The sequence below is a fragment of the Anabrus simplex genome, chromosome 6 (genome assembly GCF_040414725.1).
Source record: "Anabrus simplex isolate iqAnaSimp1 chromosome 6, ASM4041472v1, whole genome shotgun sequence".
Classification (NCBI taxonomy): domain Eukaryota; kingdom Metazoa; phylum Arthropoda; class Insecta; order Orthoptera; family Tettigoniidae; genus Anabrus; species Anabrus simplex.
In genome coordinates, this window is record NC_090270.1 from 291208595 (window position 1) to 291222332 (window position 13738).

Sequence of the window (13738 nt, forward strand, 5' to 3'; positions counted from 1 at the left end):
CAGCTTCAGAGGCTCATCCGTTTATGTATTCTCCCAATGGTCTTTACAGCCCCGCACATACGAGAGTTTAAAATTTGAGCAGACGTGCGTGAATGTGGCCCCACTTTCACAGCAAGTGTAGAGGCCTAAAAACATCTACACTAATGAAAATTAATTGGAAGCAGCAGATGCGCCAGGTTTTGTGATACACGCTACGTCCTTTGACCCGACCAGACCTGACCTGATGTGTTCCTCACACATGAATTAAACATCTCAGCTCAGCAGGTGCCACACCAGACTAGTGGTTACCCAACCCCGTGGGGACAAATTTCTCTCACATACAGTCTGTCACCGTAATAATTAGCAAGCCCCAGCTCACGGACACTATAGAGCCTACCGGATTAAACTGTATTTATCCCTGTTTGCAATGCAGACATAGGCATTGAATTATAACATTTTGTGAGCAGTTTGTAGAGTATAGAGCAGTATTAACGATTTATACCGTAATACTATCGTTTAATGTTTCAATATTAATAACTGAAAATGTATTATTATTATTATTATTATTATTATTATTATTATTATTATTATTATTATTATTATTATTATTATTATTGTATCAGTTTACCGCCCAGTGTTGGCTTTACCCTCGGAATCAGCAAGAGACCGCACCTCTACCGCCTCAAAGAAGTGAGATATTCGGTCGAGGTATACAACTAGGCGGACCAGTACCCCGCCCAGGCGGCCTCACCTGCTATGACGAACAGGGGCCTTGTGGGAAGATTGGAAGGGATAGGCAAGTAAGAGGGAAGGAAGCTCTGTGGCGTTAAGTTAGGTATCATCCCGGAATTTGCATGGAGAAGAAGTGGGAAAACACGGAAAACTACTTCGAGATGTCTGAGGCGGGAATCGAACACCCCCTACTCAGTTGACCCTCCGAGACTGAGTGGACTCCGGTCCAGTTCTCGTACGAATTTTCAAATTTCGTGGCAGAGCTGGGAATTGAACTCGGGCCTACGGGAGTGGCGGCTAATCACACTAACCACTACAGCACAGAGGCGGAGATCTGAACATTTATTTTCACAATCTAAGGATCTTGGATAATTTGGTAAGGTCTACGGAAGAAATACGTAATAAAATTGAATTAAATATGGAGTCAGCGTGTCCTAAAATGGAAATATAAAAAGGAAAGTAACATTCTAAGATAATTCAAACCGTATCCAGCTCCATGCAGACTGAATTTCAGAACACTGATGGGTATTCCCTTGATGATGACGGATTCATTTCTGTATAGGCATTGTGCTCTGCAGTCTGATCATAATTCCAGGGGTATTTTGACTTTTTCTTAAAATAGCCTTTCCATGGATCACGGTCTTCGTTTTTTTCTGGAGCTATCTGATGGTGATTAGGATAGGCTTGAAAACGAACTGTTGAAACGGTGATAAATTAATATAATAGTCGAACAGCGGGTGATTACTACGACCCCTTGCGCGGTGATCACTATGATGAGGGCAAATATCCCATTATTATTGTTATCTAGGGTATAGTTGAAGATGTTCGCCCAGGTTGGGCAATTCTCTCCATTAGGGATCACTGAGGTAAGAATACTGTAGATCTGGAGGGAAATAATAATTATAAATAAATACAAATAAAGATAAAGATTAAGATAAAGTTAAGATAAAGATAAAGATAAAGATAAAGATAAAGATAAAGATAAAGATAAAGATAAAGATAAAGATAAAGATAAAGATAAAGATAAAGATAAAGATAAAGATAAAGATGAAGATGAAGATAAAGATAAAAATAAATCAAGAATTAACTGTTTAAGTAACTAACTAACAAAGTAATTAACTGTTAGATTATCAAACAACAATTAACTTACTGACTGACTGACTAACTGTCTGACCGTCTGACTGAACGAATGAGTCAATGACTGGCTGATTGATTGAGTTAACCAATTTCCTAACTGGTTGATTAACTGACTGACTGTCTGACTCACTTAATAACTTAATAAGTAGCTAACTGAGCTACCGTACTGACAAACGAACGTAGCAACTGGTTTTTAAAATAACTAACAAACGACATAAATACATAAATAAAAAATAAATATTTAAATAAATAAATAAATGCTATATGTGGGTGTGTCCAAGAATTTTTACAGACTTTTCGATAAACTACGAAGTTTAAACGTTGCATGTTGTTCCCTCCACATTGTAGTATTGCTCAAAATTAATAAAAATTCCGAAATATTAACGGAAATTCTTAATAACAAAATTATCCGAGTATATAATTGTCTCTCATTTACCACGAATACCACCGCAAGCGCATTGCCCTCCACCATCGTACACTTCATTGGCCCTAGAGCTAATCCGAGCGCTCTTCGCTCTCAGGCGGCAGTATTAATTCTTACAGTATTAATTCTTCTTGCCGTATTGACTTCGATTATGTTCATGGTCGTTATTGTTATTATTTTTAGTACTGACTGAGTACGAACTACGTACGGGTTTGAAGGTTGACTCTTTATGTGATTATTTTCTAATTTGTATTCTCCTGAAAAGAATATTGACATCTAAGTTATTCCTGGCCATAACTCTTCTTTATTATAGTTCCGATTACGGACATAATAGCCCAAAATTGAAAGTTGCTGCTTCGTGCTTTTCCATTTTCTAAGCTGAATTGCTAAACATGCTAAATTAAGTTACTAGCAGAAATTATTCCCACTTAACGGCATGTTTGATATTATTTCGTTACTGATTGAGAAATGTTGCCTTGAAGTCAAAAGAATTGCCTCCTAATCGCCACAGTTCACTATTTTGTCCACTATACATTTGCTTGTTGAAATGGATTATATGTTGCATGATGAACTGATGACTTCGTTTTTTCCTATTCGCATTCACAAGTTTCATTAAATTATAGCATTCTATACAAACGTTAGGTCGCAAAGTGTATTCATCATTAATGATTTGAATTTTGTTACGTCTGTTTCTCTGTTTATATAAATCATATTCAAATTCTTGGAGAGAATCCAATTCAAGTAGATATCATTCACTGGATAAGTACGTACCTAGATAGACATGTCATTCGTCTTTATAATAGTTTCAGTCTGATAAGGTTTTCAATACAACATGGATTAGATCCATCAGCTTTGTGATCAGCTTCTGGATCAGCCTTTTATGAACAAACGCACCAAAATCCTAATTTAACTGACTTTACTACTGTCCCATACTTCCTTCACAACAAGAGAAACACACAACAGAAATGAGACTGTTGGAAATTATAATTCCTCTGGAGTGAAAAATCATCTATGAAATATGTTTAACATTATATATACTGCACCCATTCTCTATAATTGGCATATCTACAGTGAGTTCCTCTCACCGGTCAGCCGACGGTACTTTCTCACTTTATCCGTGCATGACATAATATAACAATTAAAAATATGACATAAAACACGTACGTTAATATGTTTGAAATGTTCTCCGTATACATCCGCAGATTTTGGCACGTTTTAGGAAACTCCGATTCACACACATTAATTCGTCTTCCGTACTTGAGGCCTTCTATCTCGTGATATGTTCTATTACTTCGTCCAACGTGCGGGGATTTCTTGCATACACCTTTCTAATTTTCCCATAAATATTGTCGAAAACAGTTAAATCCGAAGACCATTCCAGCCATAAGTCTGCACCAATAACCCGGTCTTCAAAAGTGTCCTAATTGCAGCTTAATGTGTCATTAGGTCTATGCGTGGTGGCAGAGTCTTTCTGAAAATATCTTTTTCGATATTCAATGTCAGTTCGTCAAAAAGTAGTTTGATAATATTAGCCCAGCAACTTAGTGCATTGATTGAGCCCTATCGGTCCTGTATCATTCACAGGGCATCATACTCCTATCCATTCTTCATGCACAGCAATTCCGTATACTGTATGCGATGCGTATTTTCGGCACTCCAATGCCTGTGTCATAATATGCCGATGTAAATGGAACCATGCTTCGTCAGAGAGCAATATTAAGCTTGGATCAGTTACTTTATCAGGAATATTTCGCAAACTTCCAATTAAAAAACGTACCTGCTTAGCACGATCACGTGGATTTAGTTTGTGTACTAAAGTTACCATTTGTGGTTTCAGTATTAGCATTTTCGTAGCTCGCCAAGCTGACTGAGCTCTTCAAAACCCAGGTTTCTTGTCCAAGTAGCCTAGTCGTACGTACAGTACTTTGTAGGCGTTTGTATGCTTTAAATATTTCTGCAATTTTGTTTATTTTTTCCTCATTAAGCAAACGTATTCATAACTTTCGCTTCTTACAGAGTAAGAAACTCGTTCCTCTCAATTCAATTTGTCTACGAGTGTCCTTACTGTATCTGTATATGGAGGGCGTACGCCAGGAAAATTGTGTTATGAATCGTCTAATAACTTTCCTGAAAGGTTTTCCTTTTACATAACTAGCGTACATAAATAACTTTTCCTGTCCTCTGTACACATGTGGAGGCGTTATGAGAATTACACCCCCGAACTAGCTAGCACTTCATAACTCGAGAACAGTTGGAGCGACAGATCGATACTTGTTAAACGTTCTAAGCACGGAACATAGCTGAGGAAGGGAGATAATTGTGTGCTTGTTGCTATGCCACGGAGGTGGAACTGATGAGTCAACGGCAGGCAGACCTCGCGTGTCCACCGGCCAACCGGTGAATGAAACTCACTGTACAACCAGTCAAGGAACCGTTACGAAATAACACACCAAAAGACGAACAAGAAAAATAACGGTGTATAAAAAAGCTATTAAATTTCGAGAAAGATCTCATATATTAAAGGATAGTTTTAGGAAACCCTTATCACGATTGTTAGAAACTTCTAGAAATAAAGATATCCGTTTGACTAAAGAATGGAACGATTACTAGAATCTAAAAGAGAGAGTTTCGTTTGACTAGAAAATTATATGAAATAACGTATGCCATATCCAGAAACGGCAGGCTTCGTGATGCAAATGTTCAAATCTTTAACGGATCGAATTTATATCTTTAAGGGAACAAACAAGATGTTTTGGTTAGTGAAAGTGGAAAATGATGGATAAAGTATTTAGGGACAAGGAAATCATACAGGAAAATATTGTTCCACCACGGTTAGAATATGGTCGCTGTGCAAGCAAGTTCATCAAAACAATGTCCGTTGTTTTCATTCTCCTAGGCCAGTTTGTAAAGGAAAATGAACCGTATTGTATAGTACTGTATGAATGTATATTTCTTAAAGTATTTACGTAATCCTACTGTATGATGCATTGAAAGTTCATTTTCCTTTGTATATGAGCACAGGAAAATGAACACAACGAATGTTGTTCTGATTGATTGTATACCCATGCGTGGCTGGGAGGCGTGAACAGTCTTACGGAAGATAATGAATAGGAAGGACGCTTGTATTAGGTATTGCTGACGCAGGGATGATATGCTTTAAGCTGATTTCACAGCTTTTGTAATGAACACTTCAACAAACCACCGTATTCTAGGCATTAATTTACAAATATGTCAATACGGTCCCTTCCCATGGCACTTCGTCGCATGTCCGTTATGTGAATGCGAAGGTATTTACGCCGGAAGCAATTCTTCGCCATCAAGTTCACAGCTAGTTCAGTAATATTTTATGAAATATACAACAATTTTTTTACATGTGAGTAATTATTTCAGAAAATTAGATCACTTACTTCCTCTTGACAAGGGATAACGAAGAATGGTTGAGATCTAAATAAGAGATGATTTTACACGGGCTCCAGAATTTCCAGTGTTCATGGAGAACGTAATACAGGGAAGTGATTAATGAAAATAAAATATTATGATATAATAATGCTATTTATTAACTTTGAAACTCTAGACTTATCTGAACTGTACCGTGGCTGTGTTGAAATATCGGATTACAAAACATGCCCTTAATTAATTAGCACTGGATTTCGTTTCTATGTTGATAAGTAATCACGTAATGTTAGCTCTGTTGATGAGTTTAACTTTTTTCAGCAGCTAAACTCTGTACATCTTTCATAGATATATTATGGCGCATTTTACATTAATTCTCTTCATATTTTCACCGTATAATGTAATGTGAGGATAACACATTGCTAGTATAATTAAAATTATTTTTGTAATGTTTAATCTCCTTCGAAAGTTCTATTCTTATTATTATTATTATTATTATTATTATTATTATTATTATTATTATTATTAATATTGTTTTTTTTCTGTTACAGGTTAGTCAGACACTAATCTTACCATAGATATCAATCCTCCAGTCGGACAGGTAAGTGAATAGCATATGGATGTTCATTGAATTCTAATGGAGTATTAATCTTTGGCATACCCCGTTCTTTGGTTTGTTTGGACCATTACGAAATAATATTGTTCAGCGAGTTCCTTCCATTATATTCATCGGTCTCACCATCCATAACCGTTGCCTTCCACGGTGGGGGTTGCACAATGCGCCCTTCCAATTTAATGAGAACTGTGGCAAATGGCTTCACTGAAGGAAATCATCCACGAGGAAGACCTAGAAATACCTTCCTTAAACAAACTATATTGCACATTCAGGTACAAAATTGTATTTCAATGAAAGAAGTGGTGGTTGACAGGATAATCTGGAAATGCGTCATTATTATTATTAACAAATACATCGCAATTGGGAAATATCATGATGGTAATGGTCACGTACAGTAGTGTGATAGTAAACTAAAGTTAAAACATAATTATCCAACAACAACAAGCAATTCCTTGGAAAGAAAATATTACAAGGAATACTACTAGTTTGAAAGTTTAAATCCAGCATCATCACATACAATTTTCATGGCAACTGTTCTTCCTTAGGACTGTAAACCCATGATGAACAACGATTATGAGTTTTCAGGTTTATAGTGACACGTGACATATACTTCAGCTCACTATCTATTTTTTCTTGGAAGCAACGAAAATGTACACTGAAAGGATATAGGCTATGAGGCTCAGGAAGGATATGAAACTCGTCATTGTCTAGTAAAGACATCCCGACAAAGTTCAGTTAGGAAGTCCAAATATATCGTTGCACTGCCTGAATCCAGAGCCTGAGTTGCTCAGACGGCAGTACCGGCCGGGTTCCGTGCTTCTTCCCTGTCACTCCATGTGAGATTTGTGCTGGACAAAACGGAGCTGGGACAGGTTTTTCTCTGGGTACTCCGGTTTACCCTGTCATCTTTCCTTCCAACAACACTCTGCTATCTGTCAGTCATTAATAATTGCCCCAGGGGAGTGCGACAGGCTTCGACAGCTGGCACATTTCCTATCCTCGTCACTACATGGGGTCTTCATTTATTTCATTCCTCACTTTGTTGAATGTCTGGAAACAGACTGTGGATAGTTTATTGCATTTATCCACCTAATATGTACAACGGAACTAGGGTGAAGATAAAGGCGTTGCACGGCATCACTGCAGCCCCGAATATTACTGGACCGGCTGCAGTAGAATCAGACTACACATCGTACTTGCGCGTCAGAAATCGCAATGTGAAATATTCCAGCTTAGAATAATTTCACATAATTCTCACTCTGATGATATTTGTGCTGCGGGTCAGTATTTCATTCACAATGTTATCACATAGTCGTTTTCTCAGGCGCAACGACGATAACTCGCATTGCATTGATTCTCAGTGACATGTTATTTCAATTTAAATATCTTCAGTTCCATGAAACGAATTTATTTCGTTATAGTTCGTAAATTAAAACCTGCAAATAATAATAGATTTATAATGAGAAGTTTACAACGCATTTTTAATTTCACCTAGGTAAACCTGCAGGCAAGAACTATTTGTCTACAAGTTCGACTTTATGACGAGTGAAGGCACGGGCACCTCTGGGCTAACTAAAAACATATTTACCCATGCATGTGGTAGGAATGATTAGATTAATGTCAACATTTCTGAGAACTGCATGCTCTGATGAGTATAATAATCTGACGTACCTCTTTCATCTCAGAACGCATGCTAATACGCAAGAGGATCTCCGTATTAGGGCTAATAACCACGAGCAGAAGAGGCTAACCCCAGCAGACGACCTTCCTCAATTCTGCGTTCAAACGAGGATCATACTCTACAGAGCTTCAATTATCAAATTACTGAGAGAAAATGAAATTTATTATCTCTCAACATCGAGATATTAAGTTATCTCAAGCCGTCTGCTAGAAGTAATTCTGCGGAGTGGGATCTTGCTCCGGGGGATGGGGTAAATATCCTCAGAAAGGAAAGGGATTTTAGTGAGGAAAGATAGATTTGTAATAAATGTAGCATTACGTTTAATTTAATTCTCATGTAGAAGAAGGTAAATAACGTTCCACGTCGCTTACTTTGCTTTGTCGAATGTATAAGATACGTACGTACATAATGATATTTACACTAATTTACGCTACTGGAGGGTGGGTTACTTATACGGGAATTTACTCAGGACTGTGGCTATACTTCAAAGGAATGTTGGATATTACATCATAGGCCATAACGTTTATTTAAGAATACCACTTCGCACGTTGGTGGTACCCGTGGTAAATACGTACAAAGGTTTTTAGGGTGTTTTGAATCGAAATAATTCAAATACAGCGAGTTTCTCTCATAGGTTGGCCGGCTGGCGCGCCAAGCATATCTAACCCCCCTTTGACTCATCACTCCCCGCCTCGTGGCATAGCAACAACTGAACTGAACTGAAATAACAATTACAATTAGGTAAATAATAATTAATAAAATAAGAATTTGAAAATTAGTACATGACAGGAGATTTTGGAAATTCCTCCTCATGCATCCACACATTTCTGGCATCGTCTTAATGAACTACGATTCACACGCATAAAATTGCATTGTATATTGAGGCTATTTCTCTTCGGATATGTTCTTTAAGTTCGTACAACGTACGAGGGCTTCTTGCATAAATTTATTTTTTTAAGCTCCCCCCATGGTATCGAACTTAACATCTTCGTAACCCGCCATGCAAAGCTCTTCTAAACCCCGTCTTCTTGTCCAAGCCGTCTTAGGAATTTTGCAAGCGTATTTTCTCATATTACTGCGATTTCATTTCATTTTTCCTCGTTAAATATACGTTTCCTAACACTTCGTTTCTTAACGAGTAAAAAGCCAGTTCCTCCCAGTTTTGTAGGAGTTTCCACAAATTCTCTCTATGTGGAGGCGTACACCTGGAAATTGTTTTACAAATCGTCTAATGACTCCCCTGAAAGACTCTGTTTTCACATAATTTTCGTACATAAACACCCTTTCCCCTACCGTGTACATATGTGGATGCATTATGGGAATTATACCCCGAAGAAACACTTCACATCTCGAGAACATTTGGAGCGACAGATCAATACTTAACACACGTTCTAAGCACAGATCTGAACTGCGAGGTGCGGGCATTGGCGTGCTGTCGCTGCGCTGTGTGACGGGAAGTGATGAGTCGACGGGAAGCAGATAAGCTGGACGCGCCTGCTGGCCAACCTTTGTGAGAAACTCACTGTATTTTCTTCTGAATACACACATCTTCAGATGGAGAATTAATACTGCGAGTTCCTCGCAGGTAGAATTTTCTCAGAAGTGACTGAAATATAACGAAAATATTATTCGTTAGTATCCCCAGAATGTGTAACTACACGGCAAGTTAATGATATTTTCATAATAATTAAAATTATACGGAAATATTAATTGCTAGCGATTAAAAACCATCACCAAATGGATAGAAGAGGTCAAGAGGGATGCAGAAGAAGTTGGAATTACATTACAGATGATCCGCAATACAAAATAATTCAGAAGAAGAATCGACTGTCTAAAATCATTTCAAGAGAAACCACTAAAACGGATGCCCGAACAGATCATTTCCGAAGAAGAGAGAAAGATGAGAAGCGAAAGAGTGAAGAGGTTTTGGAAGAGATGAAAGGCCAATAAACCTTAACTTCTAAGCAGTCTATAGTTGCAAAATTCGGAAACCAATGAAAAATTCCGAGGAACATAGAATTCACTCATTCTGTTCCTGAACATTTATGCAATAGTTGTTTGATTCACGTATAATCAGTAAAAATTTAGTTACTAATCATATATCCTTACAAATAAGTTCAACTCTACTCAGAATGCATAAATTGTATGTAATGTATTCACATTCGTAGTAATTTTAAGCTGGGCGTAATTTAAGCAATAAGGATGTTAACTGTCACAGTTTCTCCGTAATTTCATCATATGGTATTTCTTTAAAATGTATATTGTTTATAATTGTACATACATTATGAACGTTTGTTTTTATGTGTGTCCAACCATTGTTTCTCTACAGGGTCGGGTATGAAGTGAGATAAATCTGTCGTGGCAGGATTTTACGACCGAATGCCCTTCCTGGCATCAACCTCATCAGAAGAGCTAATGAGGCGAAATAAATGACATGATATATGAAAGTAGTAAGGGAGAGGGTGAAACCAGGTGCAAACATACAGGCTACTCCTGTCAAATAGCACCAAAGGGGTGTGCTCAATTCTTAACATCCCCTTCCGACGGACGAATCACCATCAACAGTGTCGTATGCCCTCACTCCATATGAGCTCTGCGGAGAGGTTTGGAATTTCATCCAGGATTTTGACACGCAATCCAGTGATTACAAATTATATACCACCACCTCACCTGCTCTGGCGACCAACGTTCTGCTGGACCAACGGGAACAATATGAACAAATTATAACGAGATTATAGCGTTCCGCTTATAAAGCAAAGGGATTAGTTTCCTTTTCGTAGCGCTTGAACGGTCTATGTTTACTGCAAACAGACTCCTGATAAAGTACATCAAGAAGAGCCATTTGTCATGAGTACAAAGTTTGCCGCAACACCCCAGTTGCGACTTGCTTCCTTGACCGTGGATATATTCCATAAATTTTATATATTTGTGAGCGGTTGAATGGAACTGGTCACAAAGTCGGCAATGTAAATTTTATACCAGAGCTGAACAAAAGTATCTGGAATGTAAAAATTGCATTTCTATGTTTTGACTTAATAAACTAAGTTACACAGCAGTTCGAGTTTTCGCCACTCGATGTCATGAAAACTATTTGCAATTGATAAGAAATTTACTGAAAACTGTAATTGCCTTTTCCCCAAATTACACTTTTCTTAATAGGAACAGTCAATAATTAGTATCTTCTGAAGTATTGCACCTAGAAACATGAACTCTTTTTCTAAAATGCTCACTACTGTACGCCAATTTTGAAACCACACAAATCTCAAAAATGAAAAATCCGCGTTTTGGTCCCTTTCCGCTCAACGGGTTATGTATAGGCATTATTAGTTTTGCAAGTTGCTTTACGTCGCACCGACACAGATAGGTCTTATGGCGACGACGGGATAGGAAGGACCTAGGGGTTGGACGGAAATGACCATGGCCTTAATGAAGGTTCAGCCCCAGCATTTGCATGGCGTGAAAATGGAAAAAAATACGGAAAACCATCTTCATGGCTGCCGAAAGTGGAGATCAAACCCCCTATCTCCCGGATGCAAACTCACAGCTGAGCGCCCCTAACCGCACGGCCAACTCGTCCGGTATTATTTCTTCTTTCGTTTCACCCTCCTTGGGGTACGTTGAATCAATCATTTCTTTGTGTGTTGTTCTTTTCATAGTGCTCAGTATTTCTTCATTCTTTCTGATCTGAGTTTCCTGTCGTCTTTGAGGTAATAGGTTTGGCTTTTAATGTAGATTTATCTTGAAACTTTATATTTTCGTCTTTAGTTATTACTTTAGCTGTTCGACCGAATAGTGAATTTTCTGTAATTTTTTATTCTGCTACGTCTTCTTTCAGTTTCTTTAAACCAGTTGGGTTTTGTTTTGCGGTTACGGAAGAAGTCAAAGATTTGTTTGGTTAATCTATTAGAGTTCATTCTGAGAAGATGATCGTAAAAATGGATCTTTCTTTTCGCATAGTATCTGAGAGTTTTCAATTTTCTTGTAGAGCGTTTCATTCCTGATGTATGATGCCTTATTGTCCTGAAATTTCTGTCCTATGATCTTTCTTCAAATGTTCATTTCATTTAGCTCGAGTATCTCCATCTGGTACTCAATTATTATTATTATTATTATTATTATTATTATTATTATTATTATTATTATTATTATTATGTCCGACTCGTTGGCTGAACGGTCAGCGTACTGGCCTTCGGTTCAGAGGGTCCCGGGTTCGATTCCCGGCCGGGTCGGGGATTTTAACCTTAATTGGTTAATTCCTACAGCACGGGGGCTGGGTGTATGTGTTGTCTTTATCATCATTTCATCCTCATCACGACGCGCAGGTCGCCTACGGGAGTCAAATAGAAAGACCTGCACCTGGTGAGCCGAACCCGTCCTGGGATATCCCGGCACTAAAAGCCATACGACATTTCATTATTATTATTATTATTAGTAGTAGTAGTAGTAGTAGTAGTAGTAGTAGTAATAGTAGTAGTATATAATCCGTTTACCTCACAGGGTTTATCCCTCCCCCAGATTCAGCGAGGGACCCCATCCCTATCGCCTCAGGAGCATTGTCCTGGAGCGTGAGACATTTGATTGGGATACAAGTGGGGAAAAAAATCCATACCTCACCCAGGTGGCCTCACATTTTATGCTGAACTGGAGCCTTGTGAGGGGATGAAAAGATTCTAAGGGATAGGCAAGGAGTAGGGAAGGAAGCGGCCGTGGCCTTAAGTTATATACCATCCCGGCATTTGCCTGTAGAAAAAGTGATAAACCAACGATCTGAGTGGGTGGCTGAGAAGGGAGTCGAAACCCCTCTACTCATTTGACCATTCCAGAACTTGTGCCACTCTTCAAATTTCGTGCAAGAGCAGGGAATCGAATCCCGACCTCCGGGATTGGCGGGTAATCACACTAACCACTACTAGACAAAGGCGGGTGGCTATACTGTATACGGGTTTAAAACGCCGACTTCATTCTCGGTGTTCTGAGCTAATCTACCCGAATGTTTAAAAAATTATGGTGTATAGTTATGTTGTTTTGATCAAATATTGTGTTCCTTTACTTGTATCAGACTGTCCTTCAAGTTCTGTTTTTATACATCGTTATGCTTAGCATTGTTTGTGTAGTGTTGTAGTTCCATCCAGGCTGGCTATCTTCCGGTGTAGATTTGTGTAGAAGTGGGGAAGTTCCGTGAAGATCTCCCAAAAGGATTTAGTTGTCGCTCTGAATAAAAAGTCTCTAGATTCTGATTGCATAACGAGGGTTGTCACGTGCCCTAGGGATCACCATCGCGACCTCATCAATCGTGAGGAGAGACAGGGCGGAGAAAGAGAAGCAGTGAACCGTGGAAAAGCGTCCTCTTCTGGGCTTTTACACACCCTCTCAACCACAGCGTCACTCAGCCGAGTTAGTCCACTGTCGCTATCCAATATGGAAAGTTTTAATCAGAACTAGAGTGTACGGGACGTGATTAAAGTAGCAAAGTGCTGGCTCGTGAAGTAATGCTGCTACATGTAAGACATTATACTGCGTTATAAAATCCGTCTTTCACAACGAATTCTTATAATATCAGCTTATACATGTACGTCTGAATTTAGTTTTGTAATTTTTTTAACCTGTCACCTTTGAAGAATATATATATATATATAATTATGAGTAATAAATGATATTGAAATACGTTTATTTAAAAGAGATATTGATTAATGGCTTACCTAGCGAGTTGGCCGTGCAGTTACCGGCGCGCAGCTGTGAGATTTCATTCGAGAAATAGTGGGTTCGAACCCCACTC